Source organism: Gouania willdenowi, chromosome 10 (genome assembly GCF_900634775.1).
Source record: "Gouania willdenowi chromosome 10, fGouWil2.1, whole genome shotgun sequence".
In the NCBI taxonomy this organism is placed as follows: Eukaryota; Metazoa; Chordata; class Actinopteri; order Blenniiformes; family Gobiesocidae; genus Gouania; species Gouania willdenowi.
Window position 1 is genome coordinate 41,235,923 of NC_041053.1, and position 23,673 is coordinate 41,259,595.

A 23,673-nucleotide genomic window follows, 5' to 3' on the forward strand; every position below is an offset into this window, starting at 1 on the left:
GTTTCGTTGTCTCAGAGCTTTCGCTGCAGCTGAAAAGGTTCACTTTGCGTGTCGAGAGTTTATAGGTAATTCCCCTTAAACCTGCTTGAGCAGATGACCTCTGACCCTTCGTCTTAGCGTTACCGTCGTTTCCACACGGGTGAAAAGTTGTGCCACTTCCACAAGATTGTGGCTGAACTTGAGCTCACGTGGACCCAGACTTGACTTGACGGACGTCTCATTGCTAACCCTGATCTTTGTAGATGTTTCCTGTGCAGGTCCTGGACATGTTGTTTTTGCTGTTGACAATCTTCATTTGTTCTGATGTATACTTTTTGCATTTTGATTATAACCCATGTCCTTTTCCCATTCTTCCAACATATAACCCAGGGGTTATTAGTTCCATTGTTCTGAACCTTAACCCAAATCTTTTTCCATTGTTCCAATGTATAACTTATTTTTTGCATTGTTCTGATGTGCGATCAGAGTTTATCTTTTTTGCATTCTGATTTATAACCTTTTTTTTTTTTCTTCATTGTTTCTACCAATAACCTTCTCTTCTGGTAACCGTCCTTTGTTTTGACCCGGCAGAAGAACCCTCCTCCTGGTAACTTTCATACAATGGAACCTGGTAGTAGAACCCTTCTTTTCTTTTTTTTTTTTATCTTGTTTGCACATGCTGTCAAAGGTCAACACCACAAGAAGTGCAATCATTATGAGACAGCAATGCATGTTTTGTTATTGCAATAAAATAAATTGATTTATTTTATTGCTTCATTGTGACCATCACCAGCCCTCCCTAAGGAAGGGTAAGAAATCTTTTATTATAGGGAGGATATAAAAAGGGAGAGCAGTGTTACACCTAAGTGGAGGGGGAGGGGGAAGGGGAAGGGAAAGGGAGCAGGGGGAGGGACTCAAAGTAGGAAATATAAAGGGTGGGGAGAATAGATTGTTTTACAGTGAGGGTGAGATGTGAGGTTATAGAATTTATTGTGCTTATTATGTTGTGTAATCAAGCCAGTATAGTGACAAGTGTGAAGCTTAGCTATAATGGTGGTGGCTGTGGACAGGGGGAATGAGTGAATGGTAGTATCTAAAGCAGGTATTTGAACCCTTCTTTTCTGTTAATTGTGCTTTGTTTGAACCCTTCTGGTAACTGTCCTACGTGTGAGAAAACTCCTGATTCCTTGTCTGTTCGGTGCACGTTCTCGTACACTGAGCAACTACAAGTGTTTCTATTGTTTCAGTTAGTGATTAGTCATGCTCTGCACAATCACATCCAGTCAAAGCTAAATATATCATGTTATTAGACAGGTTGATATTATTGGCTGATGAAACCATTGTTTTTTGGTTTCTGCTGATATTTTTAGACAAAATTGAAGGATTTTTAAGCGACTTTGTTCAAAGACTCTTCAGGCAAGATAAGATAAGTTAATATGTTCAGTAAAAAAATATATATATATCTGACATCTTCATTCACTGCTACTACATTTATCTATATTTTTGAATAATTTATTGGTCAGGGGGATTTAAATAAAATTTTTTTGAAAGTAAAGCTTTAGTTTAGGTTCATGTGATCGAGATATCAACAATGTGGAACTGTGTACATTACAGCGTTTTATAATCTAAAAGGATGTCGTAGCTTAAATTACTTTAATTATAGTGTGTGTGGTTGTCTCTGTGGTCCTTTGATTCTGCTGTTGTAAAATAAAGCACAAGGAGAACATGCAAACTCTGCAATCTTTCCTAATTTGGTTTAAATTCATGTGTCTGTTTAACTGGTACTTCCTGGTCCTTATGTCATCAATTTATTGGGTAGTTTTTCAATTAAAGGCATTTATCCTGAAGAGTTAAACAATTACAATAGGAAACAAATATCTTTTTTTTGTTAGTTTAAAAATAAAAAAAAAATTTTCAGATTATAAGCTAAAGTTTTGTATATAGTTAACACATTTTTGGATAAAAAAATTGTAAAACCGTTTTTCCTAAACAAAATTCTCAAAGAAATTGACATTTTCCATAAACGAGTGGTTACAAAGAAAAATCAAGATATATTCCAAAATAAAACTTTCAAATACAAGTATTCTATAACATCCAAATATAATTTAAAAAAAAAAAACCTTTCCAATATTGCAATTTGAGTTCAACCAAACACAATGACTGTAAAAACATACAGCAACAATATAGAAAATTACTTGTAACGGACAATTTAAAAATACAAACTTAGTTCAAGACTAACACAAATGTACATAAAAATAACACACAAAATGACAGAAACAAATGATGTAAATATACAAAGCAACAACAAAAACGTTATGGGTTTCACTCCCCAGGTCCTGGACCAGGACTCATCACACAATAGGACTGTTTATCTTCAGCAGAGTTGGATGTGTGAACTCAGCATTAGCCAATCAGGACGCAGATCTCATTACTCATTTAGTTTAAAATATGACTCTTGGTTCCATAGATTCTTTAATCCGCTGACCGAGGTGGAACTGTGTGTAAACACACACACACACACACACACACACACACACACACACACACACACACACACACACACACACACACACACACACACACACACACACACACACACACACGTCCTTTGATGTGTCACTGAGTATTTCATTGCATGCTTTGAAAAAACGAGACGAATGAAAGGATTAAAAAGGCCTCGGAGACGTGTGTGTGTGTGTGTGTGTGTGTGTGTGTGTGTGGGGGGGTCACGCTTTGTTCACGCCCTGATTGCTGATCCACTTTGGTTTCCTCAAAGAGACGAAGACGAGCGACCGAGCCTGAAGCGTCGCAGTCGCACAATGAATGAAACTCATGAAATAACTTTGAGACTTTGGGTCGTCGTCGACTTCTCCGTCCGTGTGTGTGTGTGTGTGTGTGTGTGTGTGTGTGTGTGTGTGTGTGTGTGATCCTGTCACAGGAGAGCGATGGAGCTTCTCCAAACGAGCCTTGGACAGGCAGACGTCGCTGATTGGAAATGAAAACAGGTGTGAGTGTGCAGCGATGCACGCCGTCTCTGATAATCCCCTCCTCACGCTGCGCTGCTCACACTCACCACTAATTTATCAATAAAGTTTGACTTTGAACAGTCGGCGGGTGCAGGGGAGGGAAAACCCAAAGCACCCAACCACAGCACCAACGAAGAAGAAGTAAAAGTTGTCTATAGTTTTATAACTCATGCAACTAAATCTAATGACAAACTTCTACATATCTATATCTACATGTTCTACACCAGTGGTTCTCAAACTATTTTGGCTCTCGCCCCCCTTTCTCTTATTTCTGAATCCAACAGTTCAAAGACCTGTTTACACAGTAGTGTTAGTTAAAAACCATCATAAAGGCAAAACCAGTTCAAAATCACTATCAGTGAATTTGATCCGAATCCACTGAAAAATAGCCAAGATACAGCATTTAGAATGTGATGGTGAGGAAAATGGTGAATTATTTTCCAGTGACATTATAGGCCCCTCCCACTGATCACAGAATGTTTTTTTCCATCAGCGACCTGCTCCCATCTTTTAAGATTCATCCAGAACTATTTTGAAGTCAACACAATTTATCGTCTTTACGCTAGAGCTGTTATAGTCGAACGCCACTAAAACTGGTGCCCTCTAAGAACTCAAGGCATGATGGGTAATTTCCACATTGAGTCACTTTTCGGGACGGACAGTCAACATGTGTATCAAATATGAGGCAGTTTGAACTTTGCATATGAGAGTTTTATAGATTTTTCTAATATGGCGTGCTAACGTTGCTAACAGTTAGCTCTAGTCCTCCTTTCTCTTATTTCTGAATCCAAGTCCGCCTTTGTCTGATTAAAACCATAGATTATAATGATGGAATGATTAAACACACATTTTAAAGAATCTCACTGTGTAAATGAGTGAAATAAACAATATTTAATGCCTCATGAATAGATTTATTTTCATAGTTTTTATCAGTCATCTCCCTCATTTCTATCATCATTTGTTTTTTTATTATTCAGTATATTTTTGTCCTTATTTTGTGTGTTTTTTTTGTCGTTGTTGGTATTTAAATTATTCTCTACGTGTGCGTGTTGTTGGTGTCAATTTCTACGTTTCTCTAATATTTTTGTGTATTTTGTCGTCATCTTGTTTTCTTTTCTCTCGTTTAGTTGGTTTTTGTTGTCGTTTTGTGTATTTTGTCGTTGTTTCTTTGTTCTTTTTGTTATTCATTGTTATACAACATCTTATATTGTGTGTTTCTGTTGTCGTTTTGTGAATTGCTGGTAACATTTAATATGGTTATAATTTTTAACTACAAATAAATATTATACACCTTATTTGTAACGCTGTCATTTGTTTTCTCACTCTCTCAAGCACCCCCTGTTGTGCCATCGCGTACCCCTGGGGGTACATGTACCCCTATTTAAGAATCACTGCTCAATAACACTATTTCTGTTACTCCCTATCTACATCTATATCAATATATCTATCATAGTTGTTTCGATGATCACATTATCATCTACATCTATTTAAAAACACGTCTTTGTTTGCTGCACTTTTATCACAGCAGGGTCACATGATCAATGACCAATCAGATCGTTCCCACAGGAAACAACAAAGGAACTGTGCGTTTTTGGATATTTTCTATGTTTTGTGTGGTTTTGTTGTTTTGTTTATTATGTTTCATAATTTAGTTTTGGTCTGTTTTTTTGTTTTGAGTATATTTTATTTTATGTGCTTTTTGGTATTTGTTGTTTTGTATATTATGTTTTTTTTTTTTTTTGTCGGTTTTTGTTATTTCCTGTGCTTTTTGGCGTTTATTTGGTGTTTTTAGTGTTTTTGGTGCTTTTGTTTGCTTTATTATTTTGTTCTGTTTTTGTGTGTTTTCTGTGTGTTGTATTTTTGTTTTTATTCATTTTGGCCATTTTTGTTGTTTTTTGTTTTGTGTATATTTTGTTATTTTATGTGCTTTTTTGGTGCATGTCGTTTTGTATAGTATGTGGGTTTTTTTTTTTTTTTTTGTCAATTTCTTTTTGCTTTTTGGCTTATATTTGATGTTTTGTGTATTTTTTTTGGGTGTTTTTGTTTTTTTGTGTCTTTTTGTATTTTTTCTAGCGGCCTTGCGTGTTATTTTATTTACATCATTATTTTGAGGGTTTTTTGTTGTCATTTTTTTGGGGGGGACACACGCAGTTAGACTGAGGGCCACCTGTGGCCCCCGTGCCTCCAGTTTATTTTAAGTTTTATTTTGCGTTTGTGTGTTGAACACAAGTCAATTCATTTAAAAACATTTTCCGTTCTTTTTAAACTGATTTTCCTTTTAATCCGTTTTCTAATTCCTGGAAGCTGCAGCGTAAACCTCTGGGAAAACAGGAAGTCCAGAACCATTAGAGGCTAATGAAAAAGTTTCAGCCTGAACGAACCCGAGAACATTTCCTCTAAACTTTACTGTCGCTCCGTAATTCCCCTTTGATCAGCTCTGATTGTCTAACAATAACTCATTAGCCTCAACAAATCAATGATGATGCTTTAATTGTGCAGCGACAAAAAATAATAAATGAATTCAGAAAAAATAATAAATAAATTCAGAAATAATAATAAATAAATTCAGAAATAATAAATTAGTTTTTGCAGAAAAAAGTGAATCTAGAGAAGATGAAAGGAAAAATTATGGAGCTGAAAGAAACAGACTGTTAAAGACACACACACACACACACACACACACACACACACACACACACACACACACACACACACACACACACACACACACACACACACACACACATGTCTGTGTGTGTGAGAGCGAGAGAGACGTCGTTTTGTGTAACACACACTCCTCCCCTGCCTGACTAAATGTTCTCACACACACACACACACACACACACACACACACACACACACACACACACACACTGCTTGTCAGCGCTGCCTGGTGGACAGCTCCAGATGGCGCTGTCACGGCTGTCAGAGAAACACCATCTCCCAGAATACACCTGTGACACGTGTGACAGCTGCTACACTAGCGCCGCCACAGAGACTAATTATCACCAGCAGACCCCGCTGCTCGCCGCCTACACGCCGACCACTCCTCGCCGTCACCTTACACGAGCGACAAATCAGCGCTTTCGTTAGCGAGCCGGTAACCAAGGAGACGGGCGCCAGCAGCCATGTTGAAGCTAAACGGCGCTGCACATGCAGATGTTCTCCATTCCCACAGTTTTTATAGATTATGAGAGGAAAGGTCAAAGGTCAGACACACACAGCAGCTAGCTAGCTAGCTTAGCCTATGCTAACCCAGCTGCAGCTCCTTCTCTGTGTATTTGTCTTTTTGTGAATTGAAGAAATTATGTTGTTTAAATTTGTTTTTGTTGTTTCTTTTGGTAAATGACTTTAAGTGTGTCTGTGTGTCTGATTTTTTTGGGTCATTTTTTAAAATCTTTGTTGTCATTTTTAAATTTTGTTTGTGTATTTTTGAAGTAATTTTTTCTTTTTGTCATAATTTTACGATGTGTATGTTTTTGACTAATTTGTTGTGTTTTTCTGTTGTTTTCTTTGTGTGTTTTTGTTTGTTTTCTTTGCCTTTTATTTTATTTTTGTGTTTTTTTAGTTGTGTTGTGTGTCTTTTGTTTATTATTGTTGTAGTTTAGTGCACTTTTCAAGTCTTTTTTTGTGTTACTGATGTCGTTTTGCGTGTCTTTGGAGTCTTTTTGTGTTATTTTTGTGTTATTATTTTATGTATTTTTATTGGTGTTTTCTGTGCCTTTGATTTTGTCTGTTTTTGTTGTCGTTGACTGCACTTTTCAAGTCTTTTTTTGTGTTATTGTTGTAAATTCTACGTTGTGTACTTTTTGTCTAATTTAGTGTATTTTTCTGTTGTTTTTCATGTCTTTGGAGTCATTTTGCGAAGTTTAAATGTTGTTTTCATAATTTTTGTTTTCTGTGCTTTTGATTTTGTTTGTTTTTGTGTGTTTTCGTTGTGTTTTCATGCTCTGCAGTTTGACTTATTACTCTCTCACAGGCTCCAGCGCGCTTCACTGGGACTGAAGTGTGTGTGTGTGTGTGTGTGTGTGTGTGTGTTTACAGCTGTGTGATGAACTGTGGCTCTTTGTGTGTTTTTACAAACTAACTTTAAAAGTATTTAAATCAAGTAACTTTCTGTAAATGCTGTGTTTGGAGGACACCGTGGGCGGTTTTTGGCTTTTTATTTTTTGAATTCACATTTTTCGTTTTGCTGCCGAAACCTCAGATCCTTGTATGAAGTTTGAAATAATTGCGTTAATTAAATATCATTGCTGTAGAGGTGAACGCGCGGCAGCGTGGGACGCAAACGAGGCCCTGAATGAAACACTTTGAAAAGTTCCCTGGGAGTGCTGCGTGGATGTTAAAACAAGGTGAGCCATTCAGGCGGCACGGCGCGCTAAGTGCTCGGAGACGTCTGACGGGGACACAAAGAGCTGAAAGTATGCAGCAGAGGCGTAGGATCGCTGAAGGTTGAGCATGAATACATGATTTATCCTCTTCATCGTTTCCACACACTGACAACTGTTGGCTCTACTGGTAAATATCAAATAAAAGCACTTTAGCATCAGAAAAACAAAGGAAGGAACCTTCAGAACCCAGGGACCAATCACAGCCTTCCTCTGATCCAACAAATCAATCACAGTTCTTCTTCTTCTTCTTCTTCTTCTTGTTCTTCTTCTTGTTCTTCTTCTTGTTCTTCTTCTTGTTCTTGTTCTTCTTGTTCTTCTTCTTGTTCTTCTTCTTCTTGTTCTTCTTCTTGTTCTTCTTCTTCTTGTTCTTCTTCTTGTTCTTCTTCTTCTTCGGGGCGGAGCTTGTTTAGGTCACCTGACGTGTCACCGTGATTTGTCCGTACGTAATTATCAGAGAGCACACAGCGTTATCTTTGCTAGCGTCCGTAAAGCTGAGTTATTGTTTGTTTACGTCACATAAGATGAAGCTACATTGATCAGACGCATGGTGGGAAAGTGCAGTCATTTCACAAAGTGGCAGAAGAGCTGGCCTCAGCAAAAGGACAAACCCAGCACAGCACAGTCCAGTCTCCGCCTCCTCCTCCTCGCCCAGCGTCTCCGTCGTTAACCTCGCTCTGCATTAATCGCAGCGTAATTAGTCCCACGTCCTCCATCCATAATGTGGAGAGAGGAAAGTAATGATAATTCAGACGTGATCGGGCTTTATCACACACACACACACACACACACACACACACACACACACACACACACACACACACACACACACACACACACACACACACACACACACACACACACACACACACACACACACACACACACACACACACTTTAAAAAGGAACAAGTCCACAGGGGGAGGAGCAGATCAGTTAAAGAATAATCCAGGTTAAAGAGTCGAGTCATTGTACTGAGTCAGGACTCGTGGATCCTCTGAGTACACAACGCTGACTCAGCAGAATCAGTATTAAACACTAAAGACTTAAAGGATTCGTTTATAAAGCTCAAAGTCTTATGAGAGTACAAGTTATAAACTTGTGTTTTTGTATGCATTTATTGTTTTATTTGGATTTATTTTATTTTATTTTGTCTGATTTTATTTTGTCTTATTTTATTAATTTCTGTTTTATTCTATTTCTGTTTTGTTTTGTAAATTTCTAAACAATATAAATATTTATTTACTAATATATACGTCATTATACAGACAGAGCAGAGGAGCAGATCGATTCTTGATACGTCATTATAGAACGTGGGCATTTGTGCGTAATTTCATGTGAATTATTTAATATTTCATGTCACATGTCATGGGGGTGGAGCTTCAACTGACACACGCATCGGTGCATCTCAGAACCGATCAAATATTTGAGATGACGCACTTTGATCTGCAGGATGTTTACCTTTCAAAATAAAACTCTTCTCTCTGCATGAAGTACACCAACAACCTTTTTAAGACACACCCCAACTGTGGGCGGAGCTTGGTGAGAAGCGTTTCCTTCAATGTATCAGGAAAGTTTGAACGATGTGATGCTCCCAGTTTAGCTCCATCAGCACCACTGGGAACTGTCGTCCAACATCAGTGTCTGACCCCATTAAGGCTGTACATGAGCACATGTACACCAGCCCGTGGGTCACACGTTGCCCATATTTGTATGTTTTTGGCTACCAAAAAATTAAACAACATTCACAACAAATCACACACAAAATGATTTTAAGAACCACAAAATGTCAATAAAAATGCACAAAATTATAGAAAATCACAATATAAATCCAAAAACACACAAATATTGACAGAAAAAAACCCCCAAATGACTCCAAAAACAAACACAATTAAAACAAAAACACACAAAATGATTCCAAATATACACAAAACCGCAAAGATCACACAAATAATGACAGAAAAATGACTCTAAAAACAGACAAATACAGAAAAAAGACAAAATTAGTCCATAAAAACACACTAAACAACAACAAACTGTTGTTTCCTGTGTCAATGCTCAGATTGTTGATCAGAATGTTGATGAGTCATGTGTTTTTGTGGCCCCGCCCCCTTTGATAAAGCAGTCCCACTTCCTGTTGGTGAAACCGTTGCGTGTTTCTTACTGGGAGAACTGGGGGAGTTTGGATCGTGACCAAAGCTTTGCTGTCATTGCTGATCACAGACTCCACAGACTGCTGAAGGACAGACAGGGGGACCCAAAGGACAGACGGAGAGCCCGGTGCTGGCAGCGAGACGGGCAGACGAGGACGGAAAATGAGAGAAAAGCTGTAAATCTGTGTTGGCAGCTTTTGTCCCTGGAACAGGAGGAGGTCAGAGGTCACGTGAAAATGTGGGTTCTTCCTCTGCTGGAGGTCTTCCTCGCAGCGCTGACCTCACTTTGTTCAGCGCCTGAAATCCATCTCATCCTCCTCTGGCGGGAAAAACGAGCTGTCGTGTCGAGTCAATCCTTCGTTCATCCGACGCCTTCGTGTCACTATCCTGCTTCGCTCCATGTTTAATGTCGGTACACGACTAGTGCATTTACAGCAGCAGGCAGTTATTACCCAGAAGCCCCTGCTCCTCAGCCTGTGTCTGAATGTGTTAACACGGAAACTCCCGGAACATGACGAGCTGTCTCAGCGTGGGAGCAACTGTTCAGTCTCCACCAGAAACTCAAGGAACACAAAGCAAAACAGCTTTTCATTTATTCACACAACTTTTTCCAGGAAATTTACTTTGATCTCCTGACACACTTTGATGTGTCCTTATAAGTTATTCCTGCGTGTGGCCAACTTGACAGTTATGTCAGTCATATTTATCTAACAAGCGTTTGTTACACTTGTTCCTGAGATTTTAAGTCGTGAAACCTTTAAAGACGATAACAAAGAGAGAAAATCACTTTTCTTTGACCATGTTTTTAAAGAAGCTTTCACACAGAATACAGACATCGAGTCATTTTATTGATCTGAGTCACTGTTTAAAGTTATGTATCTTTGTTGTTTTGCATCTATTTTTGTTTTGTTGCTGTTTTGTCTTTGTTGTTTCGTGTGTTTATGTAACTTTTTCTGTAGTTTACTGTGTTTTCTTATTGATTTTTTTTTTTTGTATATTTTTCTGTCTTGTATAACTTTGTTGTTCTGTGTATTTTTGCAACTGTTTTCTTTTTTGTTGTTGTTTTTTGTGTTTTTGTTGGGATTTTTTTGGATATTCATATTTTCTTCTGCATAACTTTGTTGTTCTGTGTGTTTTTGCAACTGTTTTTGTTTTGTTGCTCTTTTGTTTTTGTTGTTTTCTGTTTTTGGAGTCGTTTTCATAAACCAAGTTTTTTGAGTCCTCTCTGTTTTCTGACAATCTGCTCCTCTCATCCCTAAACCAGGTGATCTGATTCTTAAGTGTTTGTCTGTGTATGATGAGGATGTGTTTTATTTTGGATGGAGAACAGGTGAACGCTGTTAGCATTTGTCATGAGTCACACAGGACTTATTAAGTCACTTCCTGATCCTGAGCTGCTGTTTAGTTTGCAGACTCTGCAGCTCTGGACATGACAAAGTGAAGCCGTGATAATTCTGCTGTCAGCGTTATAAACCGAGGCCGAGCCGTGGCCATGAATCAGAACTGCCCGTAAACATTTGGCCAATAAATAACTATAATTAAAAAATACTGGTTTTTGCATAAATTGGGTAATCAATTAGACTGTGTTTGGTATTCATGCTCTGCAGTTTGACTTATTACTCTCTCACAGGCTCCAGCGCGCTTCACTGGGACTGAAGTGTGTGTGTGTGTGTGTGTGTGTGTGTGTTTGAACGTGTTTCCATGACATTTGAGGACATTTTGTATCGTCACACAAAGATAAAATGAAATGATAAAATTTCTGACCTTGTCACGTTCCTACTGACCCCACAAAGCAAACACACTCAAAAAGTCTTCATTAATCACAAACTGAGTGTTTTTCCCGCTGCTGTTTTGTTAGTTTGAAGTCACTCTAGGTTGGTTTTTCTGTTGTTTTATTAAAGTGTGTGTGTGTGTGTGCTGCGTTAGTTCTCTGTACTCCTGATCGTTTCCATCAGTGATGAGGCCAACGATGAGAACCGTTCAGAGAGGCGTGTCAGACACACGACCCTGTGCTCTGACATACTGTGGACGGTTGATGAGGTAATCCATAATACAAGATGTGAGGTGAGGAGCTGCCCCAGCATGCTCCAGTTTGTTCTGGAGAAGGTTGGGCTGGATCGTGTTGAAGACACTGGAGAAATCGAAGGAAGTGATCCTCACAATGCTCTCAGCCTTCTGCAGGTGTTGGAGTGATGTGTGGAGGAGGTGGATGATGATGTCCTCCACTCCAATGCCACGCTGATAGGCAAACTGGAGTGGGTCCATTGAGGAGCTCACTAGGGGACGAGGACCGACCTCTCCAGGGTCTTCATCAGGTAAGACGTCAGTGCCACTGACGTAGCTGTTGAGCTCCTTGGCGTGGGGGTCTTTGGCACCAGGACCAGGAAGGATGTTTTCTACAGCTGAGGAACGCCAGCTTCAGGCTCAGGTTGAACACGTGCTGGACGATTCCACAGAGCTGGTCAGCGCAGGTGTTCAGGAGCCTGGACCTGCTGCCTTCCTCGCCTTTGTCCCCTCAGTTGAGCCCTCACCTGGTTTGTTGTTAGGGACAAAGCTGAGCAGGGAGGGGGGGGGGGGGGGGGGGGGGGGGGGGGGCTGATCAGAGGTAGTTGTGAGGTGAGGGGCAGATGGGGGTCGTTCACAGCAGGAGGAGACAGAGGGAGCTGCAGTGGGGGGACTGGGCTGGAGACAAGGCAGACGTCTGATAAAACCTATTAAAGAAAAGGTTTAGATCATTTTACACCTTAGGTCACCCTTCATTTTGGTCCTTGGCTTATCTGAGTCCAGAGATGGTCTTCAGGCCCCTCCAGACTCCACTGACATTGGCCATTGTCTACATGAGAGCTTTAATTCCTCTCTAAAGCTGAAGAAAAGTTAACTCCTCTTTAAACTGACCTTGTAAACACTTTAATCCTGAATTAAACTTAAATCTGAATTATGTGGCTGGTTTATTCCATTTTTAATTCCAAATTAACCCCAGCGTAATTATATAATTCCTCTTTCTTGTAAACACATAACTTGATAAATTCTGCTTTAAGTTAATTCGGGTCATTCTGCTCATGTGCGATTTACCGCAATGACGACATAATCCACGATGGCCGTCCGGACTAGAGCCGAGACTATTTATTAAGAGCCTTAGAAGACATGGATATAATGAAAAGAGTGGATGGATGGAAGCTTCACCGGACAGCTGGCACTAGGACCCAGAGGCGGAGTAATATCATCAAGTTTTACTGGACTTTATTTACCAGTGATTAGTTAATATCTCCTTCTGCTCCGTGGTTCAAACTGAAACCCTGTGTTATTGTCGAGCTGTTGCTTAAAAACTATAATCAAAATAAAAGTGAAAACAGTTCCCATGTGTGGTGTTCTGTGTTACAGTCGACAATAAAATAAAAAGACATGATACGTCTCGTTCTCTTCCTGTCCTTCCCAACCCCCAGTCCTAGAGCGGAATTCAATAAAGCCGGACTAAATCTGGACTGGTCGTAGCTGGCTGCCAGTGGTCCCCATCCATCCTCCCTTCAATACAGTGCAGTCGTCCTTTACCCTTTGCAGAAAAGCACCCTCAAATCATGATGTTTCCACCCCCATGCTTCACGGTAGGGATGGTGTTCTTGGTGTTGTACTCATTGTTCTTCTTCCTCCAAACACGGTGAGTCGAGTCCAAACCAAAAAGCTCTATTTTGGTCTCATCTGACCACATGACTTTCTCCCATGTCTCCTCTGGATTATACAGATGTTCACTGGCAAACATTAAACAGAACTGGACATGTGCTGCCTTGAGCAGTGGAACCTTTTGGGTTCTGCAGGATTTTAATCCATGATGACGTAGTTACTGTTCCCAGCTTCCTCCATGTCATTGACCACCTCCCGCTGTGAAGTTCTGGCCTGATCCCTCACCTTTCTCAACATCAGTGATACCCCACGGAGTGAGATCTATCATGGAGTCCCTGACCGATATGTAACTGTGATATGTAATTATGATTTGTAATTATGATATGTAACTATGATATGTAACTATTTGTAACTATGATATGTAACTATGATATGTAACTTAATGTAACTATGATATGTATCCATAAATTCATAAACAATGAATTTCCTCCCTAACTTTTCCCAAAATGCATTGCAAACAGATCCCCCGCGTAACCCCCCCCCCCCCACACACACACACACACACACTGCTGTCCCACGGTGCGTCCATGAATAGTTGATGGGCCAAAGAACAACAATAGTTACTTAAGGCTTCATGTAATATTGACGGAACAAGCACGGCGACTCGTGTAAGCCACGGCACAATTAAGACCCCAACAATGGAAAGAAATGTTTTCTCTGACAAAAGGAGGAATAAATATATTCATGCACTGCTCAGTTTAATTGGAGCCTGAGAGAAATGTGCAGGAGTCAGAGTAAGATTGGTTCATATTAATGCAGCGCGCTGCGCTAGCATTAGAAAACGGACTGTTAAAAAACACACACACAAAAAACTGTCCTCCGAAGGTAAAGCTTCTACGTTTACCTTTAATCAGTGAGTGGATTGGGAGATGGAAACATTCCTAGACTTTGGACTTAGTTCATGAAAAAAAAAGAAAAAAAACCAAAACAAAATATGTGCAAGACAAAAACAAACTTGTGTGAATGTTGGTTTAACTGATGAATCTAGTGTTCCATTCATTTCATGGACCTGGATGAAGATGATTCACTAAAAATGATGTAATAATAACCTGTAATAATAACCAGTATCTGTCATTAGATGTTTATTCCTGTGGTTCAGTTCTACATCCAGGGACCTGGGTTCCTTTAACGGGTCCTTTGAGTCCTCAGTGTTCCTGGTGTTTCATGATGATTGTGTCAGTGACTGATTCGACCAACCTTCATTTCCACAGAACAAAGGAAATTGTGTGTCGTGTGTGTTGTTTCGTGCCTTTTGTAGACTACTGTGGATTTTTGTGTGTTGTTTGTTTTGTTTAGTAGTGTATTGTCTTGACATTTATGTGTGTTGTGTGTATTGTGTTGTTGTATCACGTTGTGTCTCAAGCAGTGTATGTACAGTATTTGTGTATTGTGTTGTGTCATTGTGTGTATTTTGAGTTGTCCGTCATGTTGGATCATGAGTTAGGGCCCTGATGCAGCATGAGTCATTGTTTTAGTGTAAAACTGTGCTTAACCACCTTTTCATTCACAGAAAAATCAATTAAAAATGTTTAAAATGGTACATATATATATATATATATATATATATATATATATATATATATATATATATATATATACTGAGCCCCCTCCCCTGCCCCTCCCCCTCCTCCGCCTTTAACCCCCAGTTCTCCATGTGTCGATGCCGTCATGGCGGTTCTGCGTCGATCGTTGATGAAGGCGTTGAAAGTTGTTGACACGTGTGTTTATTGATCGGTGTGTTGGAGTGTGTTTTAGTTCACACACACACACACACACACACACACACACACACACACACACACACACACACACACACACACACACACACACACACACACACACACACACACGGCACTGCTACGGCTCTTCTCCACTCCTTTATGTGGGATTTTCCCTCAGATGAAAGGAAGGGCTCAGGCTCATCTCGTTAAAGCAGCGACTGATTCAGCCTGAGATGGAAGATGAATGTGAGCCTAATGACCTTCACTGACAACCGTAATTCTATCAGGACCCAATCAGACGCAGCAATTAGCTGCTCTTTGAGAGCCGGGGAGAGAGTGTGTGGATCCTAACCGGGGTCAATTAGAGAGTGCATGGCGCTCCCACTACATCACTGTGTCTGTCCCTCTACCCATTAATCACATGGTAGAAATTTGTCTGTGTGTAGCTTCTGTGGCCTCAGGAGCCACATCTGGAGCCACATCTGGGTCAGCATCACCCCTCAGCCACAATGAGTCGCTGCCACTCCACGTTATCTTCTGTAGGTGCTGGGCACGTTCTCATATCCATGTTTTCATCTCCATGTTCTCAGGGCACGTTCTCAGGGCACGTTCTCATATCCATGTTCTCATATCCACGTTCTCAGATCCACGTTTGCTCTCCACGACCTCACAGAGGGAAACGCTGAGTGTTGCAGGAGCTGCTGATCCTGATTCATCTACACTGACTTCTCTAACGCACCCGAGACAGGAAACGACTCATGAAACCCAGGAAACACACTCTACATGTCATCATGTCATCATCTACCCTCCATTATTAATGTCAGATTTAATAAGTGATGCAGGTACAAAATAGTAGAAAATAGTACAAACCAGTAGAAACCAGTACATTGCATTGTGGGATGTGGAGTCCCGTAGATCCCCAATTGGGGTTGAAACACACTGAGAGGGGGTTTTCAGATGCTTTCAAGAAACTAAAAATAATTTTTGAACAATTTGAGCCCATTTTTGCTTATTTCTATCATTTTTCTGCAATTACACCAAACTTGCCATATTTTACCTGTTTTCATCATATTTTCTTGCCATATTTTTGCTCCTTTTAATGTTTTTTTTTGCTTCCACATCACCATTACCTTCACTTCTGCCAGTTTTAAGCCAATATTGACGCTTCGAACCCTTTTTACCACTTTTTTTGTCAGTTTTTGACCCCTCTAATTTTCACCTTTTAAACAATTTTTGTGGTTTCTGACTGCAAGACGTTTAATGTGGTGTGTCAGTGCATGTTTAAAGGCAAAGAGGTTGAATTGCTGCAGATGATTTGTGTTTCCAACACTTTGGTCCCATTCCACTGATAGTTCATCTCCAGCCTGTAGCGCTAGCAGCGTTAGCTTCAGCGTGTGAGCAGCTAAATAACAACAGAGAGCTCTAATTACACACCAGGGGGAGGAACGTGTGCGTTTTTAAGATGGAGTGAGTCTGCGGGATTCACACCGTCACACCATGACATGGATGTCAGAAAAATCTGTAATTCACAAACAAACAAGTAAACAAACAAGGTGTCATCAGAGGATATGGCAGCGTGCGTCTCTGACAAGCATGAAGACTAAATCATCCTCTGGGCTTTTATTCTCACACATATCATCTCACATCTCTGCTATAGATCTATGTGACGCCCTGAGAGGAAACGTTAACGTCAAACAGGAAGTGGAAGCACAAGGTGATTGTTCCAGGGGGTGGGGCCACAAAAATGTGACCGTATCTGATCCGAATGTCACATGATCAACATTCATAGTCAGCATTAGGAGAATGAGCAATCAGAGAATTAACACAGGAAACAACAAAGAGTTTGTGTGTTTTTTTCTCATTCCGCTTTTATCCGGGGCCGGGTCGCAGAGGCAGCAGTCTCAGCAGAGATGCCCAGACCTCCCGATCCACGCACACCTCCTCCAGCTGTTCTGGGGGGACCCCGAGGTGACACCAGGCCAGCTCAGAGACATAGTCCCTCCAGCGTGTCCTTCCACAAGGCCTCTTCCTAATAGGACATGCCTGAAACACCTCCTGAGGGAGGCGACCAGGAGGCATCCAATACAGATGCCCGAGCCACCTCAGCTGGCTCCTTTCGACGTGAAGGAGCAGCGACTCTACTCAGAGCTCCTCCTGAGTGACTGAGCTTCTCACCCTATCACGAAGGGTGCACCCAGCCACCCTGCAAAGGAAACTAATTTCGGCCGCCTGTATCCACGATCTTGTCCTTTCGGTCATTACCCAAATTTCATGACCATAGGTGAGGGTAGGAACGTAGATCGATCGGTAGATTGAGAGCTTTGCCCCCCGACTCAGCTCCCTCTTCACCACAACAGTCCGATACAGCGACCGCATCACTGCTGACGCCGCACCGATCCGTCCATCGATCTCACGCTCCATCCGACCCTCACTCATGAACAAGACCCCGAGATACTTGAACTCCTCCACTTCAGGCAAGGACTCTACACCGACCCAGAGAGGGGAAGCCACCTTTTTCCAGTGGAGAACCATGGCCTCAGATTTGGAGGTGCTGATCCTCATCCCATCCGCTTCACACTCGGCTGCAAACCACCCCAGTGCACGCTGAAGGTCCTAATTTGAGGAAGCCAACAGAACAACATCATCTGCAAACAGCAGAGATGAAATCCTGAGGTTCCCAAATCGGACCCCCTCCGGTCCCTGGCTGCACCTAGAAATTCTGTCCATAAAAATAATGAACAGAACCGCACCCACAAACTCTCGAGTACCCGATGAAGGGTATAGAGCTGGTCCAGTGTGCCGCGACCTGGAGGAGAACCGCATTTTTCCTCCTGAATCCGAGGTTCGACTATCGGCTGGATCTTCCTCTCCAGCACCCTGGAGTAGACCTTGCCGGGGAGGCTGAGGAGTGTGATCCCTTTGTAGTTGGAGCACACCCTCCGATCCCCCTTCTTAAAGAGAGGGGGCACCACCCGGGTCTGCCAATCCAGAGGCACTGTCCCCAACTGCCACGCAATGTTGCAGAGACGTGTCAACGAAGACAGTCCTACAACATCCAGAGACTTAAGGTACTCAGGACGAATCTCATCCATCCCTGGAGCCCTCCCACCGAGGAGCTTTCCAACCACCTCGAGTCCGCCTCTGAGTCCCCAGCCTCTGCTTCCTCATCGGAAAACGTGGCAGTGGGATTGAGGAGACCCTCAAAGTACTCCTTCCACCGCCCGACAGCATCCCCAGTTGAGGTCAGCAGTTCCCCCCTGCACTGTAAACAGTGTTGGTGAAGCACTGCTTCCCCCTCCTGAGGTGCCGAACGGTTTGCCATAATCTCTTCGAGGCCGACCGATAGTCCTCCTCCATGGCTTCTCCGAACTCCTCCCAGACCTGAGTTTTTGCCTCTGCGACCACACGGGCTGCAGCACAATTGGCCTGCCGGTACCTCTCGGCTGCCTCCGGAGTCCTACCAGCCAAAAAGGCCAGTTAGGTCTCCTTCTTCAGCATTTAGTGCTTTATTAACATTTATTAGTGAGGATGCACGAGGCAAATATTGTAAATCAATGCAGTTATTGACGACAAATAACCGAAAATCCCAGTTATGTTCATGTTTTTTGAATGGCCCGCCTCTAACTTCTGGGAAAAATATTCAGTCTTACATGAATCACTTGACGGTCACGCATTTTGGACTTCCGTTGTCTTAACTCTCTTTCTAAAGGGCTCTGCTTCAACCCATTTCAACTTTTTATTCAACTTTTTTCTACCAAATTGCTAATACTAAGAAATTGCCAGGTTATTGCTATTGCTAGGTGAATGCTAATAGGTCAGCGCTAATGCTAGGCGAATGTTAATGCTAGGTTAATGCCAATGTTAGGCTATTGCTAATGTTAGGTTAACCCCAAGCTAATGCTAACTTTAGCGCTAGGCTAACACCAACTCTGGCTAATGCAAAGCTAATGCACCTACATCTTCATTTGCATTTTATTCAGGAAATGCAAATATTCTAGTTTTTGTTGTTTCGTTTTTTTTAAAATAATTTTGTTTAATTTCCTGTGAGTTTAATTTTATTTTGTGTGTTAGCAATCATTTCATGTGTTTTCCTTTTTTTTGTCATTGTGTTCTGGAGTATTGGATTTGTATATTTTTCCTATTATTTTTGAGGTTTTTGTTGTCACTTTTTGTATTCTTTTTTATTTATTTTTTTCTGTGTTGTGTTGTGTGTAATTTCATCTAATTTCGTAGGTTTTTGTTGTTTTTTGTATTTATGATGTATTTTTGTTTCAGAGTTGTTGCTGTTTATGTCATTTTTTTGTGGGGTTTTTTTGTAGTTTTTTTGTAGTTTTGTTTGTTTTCTGAGTCAGTTTAAGTGTTCTTTGTGTATTCTTTTTAAGTGCTTTTTATGTACATTGTATTATTATGTTGGGGAGGGTTTGTTTGTAGTTTTGATTGTTTTTGGAATAATTGTTATGTTTTGTTGTCCTTTTGTGTATTTCTAGAGTAGTTTTTGTCTTTTTTGTAACTTTTTTTAATATTTTCTTCAGAGTTTCTATCCTATTTGTCATTGTTTGTTTTGTTGTAGTTTTGTTTGTTTTGGAGTCATTTTGTGAGATTTTTTTTTTTTTTTTTTGTATTTTTGTGTGTTTTTGTGTTTTCTCGTCATTTCTTTGTTTGTATCTGTTTATGTTGGGTTTTTTTTTTCTTTGTGCTGTGCAGTTTTGTTTGTTTGAGTCTTTTTTTGTGTTTTGGAATATTTTGTTTGTGTTTTGTTATTTTGTGTATGTTTTCTATTCACGTTGTGCGTTTACTCTGCATGTTGCCCCCGGGGCCACCCGTTCCCAGGTCTGATCTAAAGCGTTGTCGTTGCTCCGTCCATCGACCACAACTGCTGGCATGACTTTAATTGGCCCGGCCTGAGATTTGCTGACAGACGCCATCACAGCTAATTAGTCAGTGAGGGGGCGGGGCCAGGATTACAGCGCAGCCAGCTAACAAGCACAGGGAGCGGCCAATTAGGACAGCGAGGAGTCCCGGTGCTCGCTGCTCTGAGGGAGGCTAACTGACGACACCCTGAACATCAGGAGCATCACTCCACCGAGATGAAGTCGACTTTGATGATGTGCTCGTGTCACGCATCGTATTACACAACGCTCAGCGCTCTTTTATGTGTGTCGCTGCTTCCTGTTTCTCTGGAGATGGATCGGTTTCATTTAAATGTCAGCGTGAGAGCGGCGCTAAATAAATCACTCAGCTTCCTTTAGAGAATGAAAACCAAACCAATATATTAATTCACCTACGAACAGACCTTTATCAGCTCAGTGTCATCCAGCCAATCAAATGCCTGCATCTATTCCAGTTGAAAACATAGCACAAACAAATGCAGGAAAACTTGAATCATCAAAACCTAACTTCACTTTATAAAGCTTAAGTTTTATTGCACCGCGTTAGCAAATGGTTCAGATACTACTGACCTACTGCTGTCATTTTGTGTTTTTTTGTAGTCATTTTTGTGTTTTCTCTCATTTTTTTGTGTTTTTCTCAGTTTGTACACTGTTCGTGTCATTTTTGTGTTTTTGTTATAGTCAATGTTTTTGAAGTCATTTTGTGTGTTTTGGTCTTTTTTATGATTTTTACGTAGTTTTTTTGTGTTTTTGTTGTAGCTTTGTGTATTTTTGGAGTAATTTTTGTGTTTTCTCAATTTTTTTTGTATACTGTTTTTTTTTTTTTTTTTTTTTAATTAAATCTATCAGGATGGCAGATGTTTAAGTTAAAGTCTGTCCCTAAAATCCATTGAAAAAAAGTCTAATTGAATCCAGTAAGTATCATTTTAATTTACTTTTAAATAAAATGACAGAAAATGACTTTTTAAAACTTTATTTTCATTTGCTGCTTGTTACCAAATGGTTCACAGGCTCCTACTGATCTACCGCTGTCTACAAGGACACCTGATTGGAAACAGGAGGTTGACACTGACAGGACTGGGAGCGAGGAGACAAGCTAACCCAGAACATCAGATCAGAACCCTCGATGAAATGGATTTAAAACCGACCCAAATGACAGAAAGCAACAGGATGTAGGCGGAGTTTCAGATTCCTAAAGAAAAAATATAACTATATATATAGGCCGTCTCCAGATTCACGCCAACCACATTGTGTGTAACATATACAATAATGCAAAAATTATAAGTAACATTATTGATAATATTAACTACAAAAATATTGCCTTGTAAATTCATGATAAAATCATGAATCATTTTTGCTGCAGTACCATACATGAACTGCTGGGAACAGTGTTGCTTCACCATTTACATTGTGAAAAACAACAGAAAAAGAACCAACCTAAAGTCTGGGACCATTTCACTGAAAATTTACTAACTAACAAACTTTGTATCGTCACTGTGTTTTATGGCACTTAAAATATTATCTACAATATACTGAGAATTTTATTTTTTTGAATGAATTTTGGAAAATTGTAATGAAAATGTTTGACCACTAGGGGGGAGCAATGGTCCTCCTTCTTCCCCAGGAGCAGCAAAGAATAAACCATTGCAGACAGAAGTTAGATTTGTGGAGAAGTTCACGAGGAAAATGTCAAATGTTTACCTTTCACGCTGAGATGTGATTGAATGTGAGCATGAGCCTGATGAATATTAATGAGAGATGAAGAAGTCAGTGTGTTGTAGCATTTAGCATCAACATGGAAAATGTAACGTATACATTAAAAGGCAGTATTCTGTTATTTTTCACACATCTCCATTTGTTCTAAGAACTCCAACAACATATCTGAGCTTTATTTTCCCAAACTCGCCTGTTTTCTGGAGTTTTAGCCTCTGAAAAGTCACTGTCAGAGCGCTCCTAAAAACAGGCCATTTTATGGGCCTTCATGCATATGCATGACTGGGCGTGAACACACACGCTGCTTCAACGTGTGTGTTGATCACAGCAGCAGTAAATCATTAACAGTCTTCCTTCTTTTCTGACCACAGAAATATTCAATCTAAGGTGATCATCCATTGTTTTGTCCGACCGCTGCATCTCATTGGGCCAAAAACATAAAAGTGATACAAGGTGGTATAACGGCTACTAAAAATGGAACTGATTATGAGCGCTCTTTGGTTTATCTATATACTGAACGTAAAGATATTAACTGTAATATCCTTCATTATGTTTGTTTTAGCTGTGAGGTAGTTTGAGAGGGAGGAGCTCACGTTCTTATATGGTAGGAGGAGCCAGGATTGTCAGGAGGAGGAGGTTCCTTGTTGTGATGTCACTACATGAGAAAAATCCAACTGTTTAAAGCTGACTCTTTACAAAATAAATAACAATGAAGGAGGAAACAGAACTTTTTCAATGCTGTCCCTCTGAATGAGGCTAAAGGAATGTAGTAAAACCATTAGATTTGTTTCATAGCACTGCTCCTTTAAAACTCACAAACAAACCTTAGAGTGAGTCACATAAAACACACACTGCAGCAGCTCCACTGGACTCATTAGACTCAGGATGAAGACTCGACTCCTTAACTGCAGTGACTCAGGAACTCCAACATGGCAGGCACGTGTTGGAACAGCTTCCTCTTCCTCCTCTTCCTCTTCCTCTACGAAGCTTCTTCACTCTTAGCTCAGAACCAAAGCTGGGAGGTTTCTCTCCAATGTACGGCCTCTTGTTTAATATTTGTGTGAAAACGTATTGATCAGTGCAGCGCGAGCGTTGGTGAAACATTTTAAAGCTGAGCTTTAGCCTCCCTCACACGTTCATAAATCTCTACAGTCGTATAAACATCGGCCGCTGCAGCGTTTCTTCTTCTGCCTGTTTTTATCACTGCGTTTTTAATCACTCTGCTGTTTTTTTATCGACGCACAAACAGAGCGAGGGACGGGGCTAACGGGCCTCTGAGAGAGACCTTTAAATCTGTGGAAAAACACAAGAGTTCATCCATAAAATCATCCCTCAGTCTGCTCAGCTGCAGCCATTAGCGCTCATTCAGCACACGCTAACACGCTAGCAGCACCTCCTGGTCGAGAGAGCACGGAGAAACAAACACGCTTACAGTAAGGAGAAAATAAATAAATAAATAAATAAAATGCCAGTGAGCTGTCAGTCAGAGGATTTGTGCATGATGTACGAGGAAGGGATGAGCTCTGCATCTCGCCATGACGGTAAATAATTAAGAGGAAAGAAATGAAAGCTTGAAACGTTGTGACATGACTCTGAGGTTAATCAATGCTAACGGGGAGCACAGCGATCAATTCCCCTGACGAGTGACGAGAAGAGCAAACCAACAACATCCAAACGAGCTCTGAGCTCAGAGGAAGGGATGAATCCTTCATATCAGCGTTTCTCAAATGGGGGTACGTGTACCTCTAGGGCATTTTAGTTTATGGGCCAAATATGAACCAGTTTGATCTTAAGTGGGTCTCAGATTTTAGGAGGGAAAAAATAATAATTAACAACAGTGGTTCTGTAGTTTTTAAAATCAGTCCCTGTCGGATCTTAGCTTCAAAAATTATTGCTTTTGTTACCAATTTTTGTGTTATTTAGAGGAATTTTGTGGAAATATTTGTGAGAAATTGCAAGATTTGTGAAAAAATTCGGAGCTCTTTCCACAAATTGCAATAAAAAATGACTATTTATGTGATTGCAAAATATTGTAGAGTTTCATTAGACTGGTGAATCTACAACTGGATTATTTGGTAATTTAAACAATGATTCATGTTTTCTTGTTCATTTTTATTCTGTCTTGT